Source organism: Lathyrus oleraceus, chromosome 5 (genome assembly GCF_024323335.1).
Source record: "Lathyrus oleraceus cultivar Zhongwan6 chromosome 5, CAAS_Psat_ZW6_1.0, whole genome shotgun sequence".
In the NCBI taxonomy this organism is placed as follows: domain Eukaryota; kingdom Viridiplantae; phylum Streptophyta; class Magnoliopsida; order Fabales; family Fabaceae; genus Lathyrus; species Lathyrus oleraceus.
Genome location: NC_066583.1, coordinates 557134852 through 557145814, shown reverse-complemented (window position 1 = coordinate 557145814; position 10963 = coordinate 557134852). Strand labels below are relative to the sequence as shown.

Sequence of the window (10963 nt, the reverse complement as noted above, 5' to 3'; positions counted from 1 at the left end):
AGTTTTTGGCGCCGTTGCCGGGGACTTTTATTTAGTCGATATCGTAACTCTTCTTTTACGCTGTAGAGACTAAGGTTTATTTTTTTTTATTTCTTCCGTTGATTTGTATGCCACACACTCGCTCACAAGGCGAGCCGTTCTATTTACGAATCAACGACATCGAACTATATCTCCGAGTCTTACGACGAATTCGGGAATATCGTGCTGCAAACAATCTCCCTCCTATTGAAATTCCTGACCTCAAAAATCTTCTTCCTTCACCGATACCCGAGATGGCAAAACCAGCTCGTGCTCTTCGAGATTACGCCGCTCCATCGCAAGATGAGCCGCATTCGAGTATTGCTCCACCCGCAATCGAAGCAAACAACTTCGAACTTAAACCTTCACTGTTACAAGCAGTGCAACAGAACCAATTCTCTGGAAATCCTACCGAGGATCCAAACCTTCATTTATCCGTATTTGTCCAATACGCTGATACTGTTAAAGCTAATGGTGTCACTTCAGAGGCAATTCGACTTCGTCTTTTTCCTTTCTCGTTAAGAGATAGCGCTAGAAGATGGCTTCAGTCTCTTCCTTCCAACTCAGTCACCACGTGGAACCAGTTGAAGAAAGTCTTCCTTGCTCGATATTTTCCGCCGAGCAAAACAGCTATGTTAAGAGCCCAGATAAATGGATTTAAACAGAAAGATAACGAGTCTCTTTTCGAAGCATGGGAAAGATACAAAGACATGATGAGACTTTGTCCACACCATGGTTTAGAGGACTGGTTAGTGATTCATACCTTCTATAATGGTCTCTTGTACAACACGAGGTTAACAATAGACGCCGCCGCAGGTGGTGCACTTATGAACAAACCTTACGCTGATGCTTATCAACTTATCGAGAGCATGGCCCAAAACCACTATCAGTGGGGAAGCGAAAGAACAATGGTAGAAAAACCTCAAACAAAAAGTGGCATGTACGAGATAAGTAACCTTGATCATGTTAATGCAAAAGTGGATGCTCTGGTCCAGAAAATTGAAAGTTTAAATGTATCACCTCCAGCCACCGTGGTTGCCATAACTCAGAATTGTGAGGTTTGTGGAATCCAAGGTCACACTCCTGCAGATTGTCAGCTCCTAACAGGAATCCAAGCAGAGCAAGTAAACTATGCTCAAGGAAATCCCTACTCGCATACCTATAACTCTAACTGGAAGAATCATCCTAATTTTTCATATAAGAGTAATAATGCCTTATACGCGCCTGGACAAGCTCCAAATCAAGCCCCAGCTATACCTCCGGGATATCAAAAGCCGATCCCATCTACACCTAATAATAACGTTCCTAGGAAATCCAACTTGGAAATCATGATGGAGAACTTCATAGCTTCTCAACAGCAAACCAATAAAGATTTCTTAAACCAGAATGTACACACTGGCGAACAAATCAAACAACTAGCAAGTAAAGTAGATTCCCTGGCTACTCATAACAAAATGCTGGAAACACAAATATCACAAGTAGCTCAACAACAAGCGCCTACTGCTGCCCCAACTGGTGCATTTCCTGGACAGCCCCAACCTAACCCGAGAAGCCACGCTCATGCAATCATACTAAGAAGTGGAACGGAAGTGGAAGGACCGCCTGATCCAAGAACTGAGAACCAAAACTCTAAAAAGTCAACTGAGGAAGAAAATAAACCTAAGGAAAAGGAAGAGAGTAATAAGGAAACCGTAGAAAAGAAAGAACCCTATATACCTCCACCGCCTTATAAACCACCTATTCCTTACCCTCAAAGGCTTATTAAAACCAAAGATGCGGGCCAATTTTAAAAATTTGTTGACCTACTGAAACAATTAAACGTCACAATTCCTTTTACAGAAGCTATTACGCAAATGCCCTCATATGCTAAGTTCTTAAAATAAATTCTTTCTAATAAAAGGAAACTTGAAGATAGCGAAACCGTTACACTCACTGCCGAATGTAGCGCTATAATCCAGAATATGCCTCCTAAACTTAAAGATCCAGGTAGTTTCTCTATACCCTGTCACATAGGAAAATTTGTCATAGACAAGGCCTTATGCGATTTAGGAGCCGGTATTAGTGTTATGCCCTTATCCATATGCAAGAAACTTGAAATGGGAGAATTAAGACCAACTAAAATGTCTGTGCAACTAGCGGATCATTCTGTTAAATATCCTGTAGGAATTCTTGAAAACGTTCCCGTGCGCATAGGTCAATTCTACATTCCAACCGATTTTATAATTATGGACATTAGAGAAGATGAAGTTACACCCATTATACTGGGAAGACCGTTCTTAGCAACTGCCGGTGCAATCATAGACGTAAAACGAGGACGACTCACTTTCGAAGTGGGAGAAGAGAAAATTGAGTTCATTCTTTCCCAATTTTTGAAAGCACCTGCAATAGAAGACACGTGTTACTTCATGGATATCATTGATGAATGCATAAAAGAAACAGAGTTAGAAAATCACAAATCATCTGACTATCTTGTAGAAGACAAACTTAGCCAATGTTTGGCAATAACACCGGATCCTACGCAATGCCTTAAGAAACAAACCCTAGACCTGAAAACACTTCCCAAAAATCTGAGATATGAATTCCTAGACTTAGAACTCGAACGACCAGTGATAGTTAATGCAGACCTAGGAAAACTCGAAACAGAAAAACTCCTGCATATCTTAAGAAAATATCCAACCGCACTAGGATACAACATCACCGACCTTAAAGGAATAAGTCCTTCTATTTTTATGCACCGCATCATGCTAGAAGAAGACTGTAAAACTTCTAGGGAACACCAGAGGAGACTAAACCCGATCCTGAGTGAGGTAGTGAAGAAGGAAATAACCAAGTTATTAGAGGCAGGTATCATATATCCTATATCTGATAGCAAATGGGTTAGTCCTGTACACGTAGTACCGAAGAAAGGAGGTATAACAGTTATTGAAAATGAAAAAGGAGAAACTATAACCAAACGAATCGAATCGGGATGGAGAATGTGCATTGACTATAGGAAACTAAACAAAGCAACCCGAAAAGATCATTTCCCTTTACCATTCATTGACCAGATGTTAGAACGATTAGCAAAACATTCTCATTTCTGCTATCTAGACGGTTATTCAGGCTTCTTTCAAATACCAATTCATCCTGACGACCAAGAAAAAACAACGTTCACGTGTCCTTTTGGTACCTTCGCCTATCGAAGAATGCCGTTTGGCTTGTGCAATGCTCCTGCAACCTTCCAAAGGTGCATGATGGCAATATTCGCCGATTTTCTCGAAAATATCATGGAAGTCTTTATGGATGACTTTTCCGTATGCGGACAAAGCTCTGAAGAATGCCTTGAGAACCTAGAAAGAGTTCTAGAGCGATGTGTAAAAGTAAACCTAGTACTTAATTGGGAAAAATGTCACTTTATGGTACAAGAAGGAATTGTTTTAGGACACATTATATCAAATAGAGGAATTGAAGTAGACAAAGCCAAAATAGAGGTAATCGAAAACCTTCAACCTCCGAAAACTGTGAGAGAAGTACGAAGCTTCTTAGGACATGCCGGTTTTTACCGACGATTCATTAAAGACTTCTCTAAAATAACTAAACCTTTAACCGGACTATTGATGAAAGATGCTGAATTCATATTCGATAATAAATGTTTAGAAGCATTTCAAACGCTTAAACAAGCATTCATCTCCGCGCCCATAATGCAGACACCAGATTGGAACGAACCGTTCGAAATAATGTGTGATGCCAGTGATTACCCTGTGGGTGCTGTTTTAGGACAACGAAAGGATAAAAAGCTTCACGTCATATACTACGCAAGTAGAACTCTAAATGAAGCACAGATGAATTACGCCACAACCGAGAAAGAACTTTTAGCAGTAGTATTCGCGCTAGATAAATTTCGTTCTTACTTGGTCGGAGCCAAAATAATCATTTACACTGACCACGCTGCTATCAAGTACCTCTTAACAAAAAAGGATGCTAAACCTAGACTCCTAAGGTGGATCCTGCTGCTACAAGAGTCCGATTTGGAAATCAAAGACAAGAAAGGAACTGAAAACGTAGTAGCAGATCACCTCTCTAGACTCGAAAACCTGGAACCGGAAAGAACACCGATCAACGATGATTTCTCGTACGATAAACTTATAGCTACTTTGGAGGAAAATAAAGCTGATAAACAGGTAGAAACCACCTTAGCTATATCTGTTACACCATGGTACGCTGATCTCGTCAATTATTTAGCTGCCGGAATAGTTCCTCCTACTTTATCCTACCAGTAAAAGAAACGATTCTTCTATGACATAAAACACTATTACTGGGATGACCCTTTACTTTTCAAAAGAGGCCCCGACGGTATTTTCCGTCGGTGTATACCCGAAGAAGAGGTAGAAAATATAATCCAACACTGTCACTCCGCTCCTTATGGTGGACATGCAAGTACATCCAAAACCTGCTCCAAAATCCTACAAGCCGGTTTTTATTGGCCGAATATATGGAAGGATGTGCATGCGGCTATCAAGAAATGTGATAGATGTCAACGCACAGGAAACATATCTAGACGTGACGAGATGCCACAAAAAGGAATTTTGGAAGTAGAGATTTTCGACGTGTGGGGAATAAACTTCATGGGACCTTTTCCACCTTCTTTCGGTAACAAGTACATACTCGTAGCGGTTGACTACGTATCAAAATGGATTGAAGCTATAGCTTCTCCAACAAACGACACACGAGTAGTAACTAGACTCTTTAAGAATATAATATTTCCAAGATTTGGTGTCCCGAGAATAGTAGTCAGTGATGGTGGATCGCATTTCATATCTAAGATACTCGAAAAACTACTGTTTAAGTATGGTGTGAGACATAGAGTAGCGACACCTTACCACCCTCAAACCAGTGGGCAAGTGGAAGTGTCTAACAGAGAAATCAAACAAATATTGGAAAAAACAGTCGCCACCTCAAGGAAAGACTGGTCATTGAAATTACCAGAAGCTTTATGGGCGTATCGAACTGCTTACAAAACTCCCATAGGGACAACCCCATTTAAGCTTATCTATGGAAAATCTTGCCACCTCCCGGTAGAATTAGAACATAAAGCCTACTGGGCTATTAAAAATCTAAATTTAAACTATAAGACCGCCGGTGAAAAGCGAATCCTTGATATAAACGAACTAGAGGAACTCAGACGAGACGCTTACGAAAATGCCAGAATCTACAAAGAAAGAACAAAGCAATGGCATGACAAGCGCATAGCAAGAAAAATCTTCAAACAAGGCGATACAGTCCTGTTATTTAACTCTAGACTAAAGTTATTCCCGGGAAAACTATGATCTAGATGGTCAGGTCCATTTCAAATTACCAATGTTTTCCCCAGTGGAGCGGTGGAAATTAAAGGAAAATCCATTGAACCGTTTATCGTAAACGGGCAGCGTCTAAAACATTATCATCATACAGAGAACATTGAAGACTCACAAGTCCTGCATTTAGACGTAGTGCCTCCAGAATTTATAGATTATATTTGATAGTTTTTGTCGAGCTTGCGACATTAAACAAAGCGCTTAGTGGGAGACAACCCACAAATATTTATATTTTCATTTCTTACTTAATTATTCTTTTAAAATTTTATTTAGTATTCATTCTTAATCTATTTTAATTTTTCTTCTTCTATTCTTTCGGCATTTGGCCAAATCCTGACTAAAACTCTTGTTTTTCCTTTCTCTAGCTAACACTAACCTGATGGGACAAATTGATCGTATGGGTATCAAATTCAGAGGGAAAGCTCAGAAACAAAGGTTTGAGGAACTAGCAAAAAGAGAGATGCTACCTAGTTTATATGCTGATGACTGGGCAATGACTGCCCTTGGACTAAGAGAGAGTGTCCTGTATTTGCTGAGTCAGATAGGATGGGAAACCACTCCTATCCGTAGACAATTCGTCACTTATCGGAGACTGACTCTAGAATTCCTTAGTTCTCTGATCTATCTACCCAGCCATGGAAAAGGAATAAGCAGAGGTTTCATTCAGTTCAGAATGTTCAACATGGAGTATCAATTTAACATTCGAGACTTTACCAACCTTTTAGGTTTCTCTACCTCCCTTGATACATTCACAGTGAGCCAAGAAGACCTTTTTGAATATAGAGAACTTGAACATTTTTTGGGGAAGCTTGACTGAAAATCACGATCCCGAGGAACATGAGTTTCTTTCTGGAAACATACATAACCCGGCCTTTCGTTATTTCCATAAGATCCTAGCCCACACCCTTTTCGGGAAGAAGTCAAATAGTACCTCAGTTTCACGTGATGAACTCTTCATCATATTTTGTGCTTCCCAGAACCGTCCAGTAAACGGTGCCACTTTTATGTTGGCTGTGAGAGAATTCTTTACCTTGAATTAATTTTTAATGATAGCAAATTGTGTGATCATCATCCAATTGTTGGTTGTGCATTGCATTACATGATACATTTGTGTTTTATTATGTTTTCCATCCCATTCTATTTGTTGCATAACTGTACATATAAACCTACATTGATACTTCTCTTTAAAATAACAATTAAAATGCATTTTATGTCAGTATGTATCAATACATAAGCCTCTGCATCGATACATACAGCATGTGATAAATCACAAAACATTTTTGTTCAGTATGCATCGATGCATACGAGTCATGCATCAATACATGAAAGGCAAAAGACTCTATGCATCGATCCACACGATCCCTGCATCGATACATGACTAATTGAAACAGCCTGTGTATCAATACATACGCATCAGGCATCGATACATACTAGTGAAATAATCACATGCATCGATACACACGACTTTTGCATCGATACATGATTAATCAATTTCACCAAAATTTCACATATCTTACAGTACGCATCGATGCACACTCTTATGTATCAATACATAAAGCTGTTTTGTGGTATAACAGTAACTGTTTTGCAGCATATATAAGACAGGTTATAACAGCAGTGCAAGATACAAATTCATTGAGGGAAAACAATTGAACACAAGATCAAAAAGCAGTGTTGGAGCAATTGTTTGAGAGCAATTAGAAACCTGAAAGAGACTTCATCTTCTTCATCTTCTCAATCACTTTTCTTCAAGAACATTTACACATAACCATTCTTGTTCTTTGGATTAAAGAAGCATCGAGATAACGTTCAGTGGTACGATCAAGGATCTAGTTGTGGTTTGCAGTGGAACGATCGAGGATCTAGCTGAGTTGAAGATTGAAGGGGGTTTCTAGGAAAAACCTACTGGTTTGTCCTTCAAGAACTGGAGTGTTCTTGAGGGTTTGGGATTCACGTTTGCAAAACATATTCAGCCGCAGCGTTGCGTTTGGAGATCGGGGGATTTCGCAAGCAGGTCGTGGAACCGGTGAATTGTTTGCAATTTCGTGCAGGAAAATCTTGATCGTGCTCAGATCAAGTGAAGGTTCATACAAGAAGAAGTTCTTAGAGTTTAGAATTCTGTCTTTGTATCATAACCTTGTATCAACGGATTCGGCAAAAATTGATAATCAAAGTTCTCAATTTCATTTGAAATTGAGAGGGAGACGTACCCACACGCGAGGACGACGTGGGGAACTTCCTTACCAAATCTCTGCGTATCGTATTCTTACCTTACTCCTCTTTACGTTTTTCAAACTGTTTTCGCAATGTCAGTTAGTTTGTGGTGATTGTTCCTTTTGCAAGACAGCAGTGGCAAGAAAACTTTTAATCAAACTCCATTGCTGTTTATCATCAATCACATACACACCAACTGTTTGATAAAACGGTTAGCTAGATTTTATTCATTGGAAATAGACTTTAATGATAAGTGCATTCAATTAGTTAAAATTCTGGTGTGAATTGTTTCTGTCATTCTCATTAAAATCTAGCAATTAAACTTGTGTGTCCGGCTTTCGAGTAGCGGTTCAGAATAGACGGAAGTCGATTCGGGACTGATTTTTCCGCCAACTTTGAAAACTCTGATAAAATTTCAAATCCGTTAAATTTCAAAGAGGTGATCTATTCACCCCCCCTCTCGATCACTAGCCACACCGTCTAACAAGTGGTATCAGAGCCTGGTTCGCTGGTGCTCTGTGGCTGCCTGTAACAGTATGGATTCTGAACCAAAGGGGGCGTATAATAGAGCGCCTATTTTCAACGGTGAAAATTATGGCTACTGGAAAGACTGCATGCGAGTTCATATAAATTCTGTGGATAGGTTAGTATGGGCTGCCATTGAAAACGGTCCGTTTCAAATTACTATGACTAATGCAGCTGGCGCCATAGTACCTAAACCAGAAGATGATTGGAATGAGAAAGATGAGAAAAAGTGGTCGTGTGATTGGAGAGCTCGAAACATGTTAATTTCAGCACTTGGTGTTGATGAGTATTATCGAGTATCCCATTGCACGACAGCTAAAGAAATGTGGGACGCTTTAGAAGTTGCCCATGAGGGTACTACTGAAGTAAAACAGTCCCGCATTAACATACTCAATCAAGAGTTTGAGCTCTTTCGCATGAAACAAGGAGAATCCATCTCCGACATGCAAAAGAGATTCACTCATCTAACTAACCGATTGAATGCTCTTGGAAAACCTATTTCCAATGAAATTGCTACTAATAAAATTCTCAGGTGTCTTAGTAGGGAGTGGCAACCTAAAGTAATAGCAATCAAGGAAGCCAACGATCTAACAAGACTTACGATTACAACTTTGTTTGGAAAGCTGGAAGAACATCAGCAAGCATTGGAAAGTCTTGAAAAATATGAGAACAAAAGTAAGAAGGAAAAGGAGAAGAAAAGAGACAAAGAGGGAGAGAAGAAGCCAATAGCTCTTGTGGCCTCTAGCTCTAAGTCCTCACGAAAAGAGCAAAGCGACAATGATTCAAGTAGTGACAAAGACTCGGATGATGAGGAAATGGGACTGTTTGTAAGGAGATACAATAGATTCATTCGAAAGAATGGAGTCAAGCATTCCGACAAAAATCTCATGAAGTTTCGAAAACAATCTACAAATTTGAAACAAGAAGAGAACAAGAAGAGTAGAGGAAGAGGATCCTGTTTTAATTGTGGTAAATTTGGACATTATAAAACGGATTGCCCTATAAAGTATAAGGATCAAAGAAAGGATTCACCAAAAGGGTACAGCAAACAAAGAAGAGCGTACATTGCATGGGAAAGTGATAGCGATTCATCAAGCACACAAAGCTCAAGTGATGATGATGAAGCAGCAAATCTGTGCCTTATGGCTCACACAAAAAATCTGTCCTACCACAAGAAGAAAAACAATGACAAAAAGGTAAAACAAGCCTACTACAATAATTTCTCTTCTATGTCTTTTCTGGAACTAAAAATAGCTTTTGAAAAACTGCATAACGAAGCTGTAGATGCTTTTAAAAGACTATCTTCCGACAAACATATTTTTTCATTTTTGGAAGGTAAAGTAAACAAAGCTGAAATTGAGTTAGAAGCGTTGAAAGCTAGTATTGCAGAAAATTCAAAAATTATTGACATTGACGGATGTAGTAGAGTTAGGTATTGTGACGCTTGTTATATTTGGCAAAAAGAGGTAAACACTCTTAAGGTCAAATTAGAGAAAGCGCTACAACCTAAAGTTACTTATGCCGTTGACCCCAAGTTGTTTAAGAAGTCATTGAATCCTCCATATGCAAAATACTCTTTTATTCTAAAGGATTCAATGAACAAGAAACAACAAACACATCATCATGGTTTATGTCATTATTGTTGCCATGCTGGCCATACCATTGAGAAATGCAAATTTAGGAGATTTCTTGTCCCTAAAGGCATTTATCAATGGAAGCCAAAAGGCAACCATGTTAGCACTTACCCACTTGGACCCAATGAAAATTGGGTACCAACTTCTCTCTTTTGATGTTGTAGGATGAGTGCCTTGCCTCCGCAGATAGAAGGTGGTTTCTTGACAGCGGCTGCTCGAGGCACATGACCGGTGACATATCGCTCTTTATAGACTTCAAGGCAAAGAAGAAGGGATATGTCACTTATGGAGACAACAACAAAGGAGCTATACTCGGCAAAGGTAGTGTAGGTAATCCCTCCACCACTACTATTTCAAATGTCCATTTAGTTAAGGGACTTAAACACAATTTGTTAAGCATAAGTCAACTATGCGACATGGGCTATAAAGTGTCGTTTACAAAAACTTGCTGCATAATTGAACATGTTGAACAAAACATTGTGTTTAAGGGTGTAAGAGTAAACAATATCTATATGCTTGACTTGTTTGATGTACCTTTAACAAATACTAAATGTCTAGTCACCTTGAATGATGATTCTTGGCTTTGGCATAGACGTTTAGCGCATGTTAACTTCGATTTGCTAAATAAGGTTGTATCTAAGGATCTAGTAGTCGGTCTACCAAAAATAAAATTTTCAAAAGACCACCTATGTGACGCGTGCCAAATGGGAAAGCAAACAAGGGTGTCTTTTAAATCTAAAAATGTAATTTCAACTTCACGACCCCTTGAGCTTCTCCATATGGACCTCTTTGGACCTTCTAGGACAAAGAGCCTAGGTGGAAATTACTATGGCTTTGTAATAGTTGATGACTACTCTAGATTCACTTGGACTATATTCCTTCATAGCAAAGATGAAACTTTTTCTGCTTTTAAAAATTTTGCAAATCTGTCCCAAAACAAAATGAATTCCAAAATAGTTACAATTCGTAGCGATCATGGTGGTGAGTTTCAAAATTATCACTTTGAGAAGTTTTGTGACAAGTATGGTATTGAGCATAACTTTTCAGCCCCTCGCACTCCACAACAAAATGGCGTTGTGGAGCGTAAAAATCGTGTTTTAGAGGAGTTGGCAAGAACAATGCTTAATGAGGGTGGATTACCTAAATACTTTTGGGCTGATGCTGTCAGCACGGCCTGTTATGTTCTAAACAGAATCTCAATTCGCCCTATTTTAAACAAAACTCCTTATGAACTTTTGA

The 10963-nt window shown here is 39.2% G+C and overlaps 1 non-coding gene across 1 annotated transcript; it reads right to left on the bottom strand.

The window, feature by feature from the left end:
• Positions 1 to 650: 650 nt before the first annotated feature.
• On the bottom strand, positions 651 to 757 carry LOC127088652 (small nucleolar RNA R71). The gene has a single exon (XR_007790479.1). It is a non-coding gene; the product is annotated as a small nucleolar RNA R71 (small nucleolar RNA).
• Between the last annotated feature and the right edge of the window lie 10206 nt (positions 758 to 10963).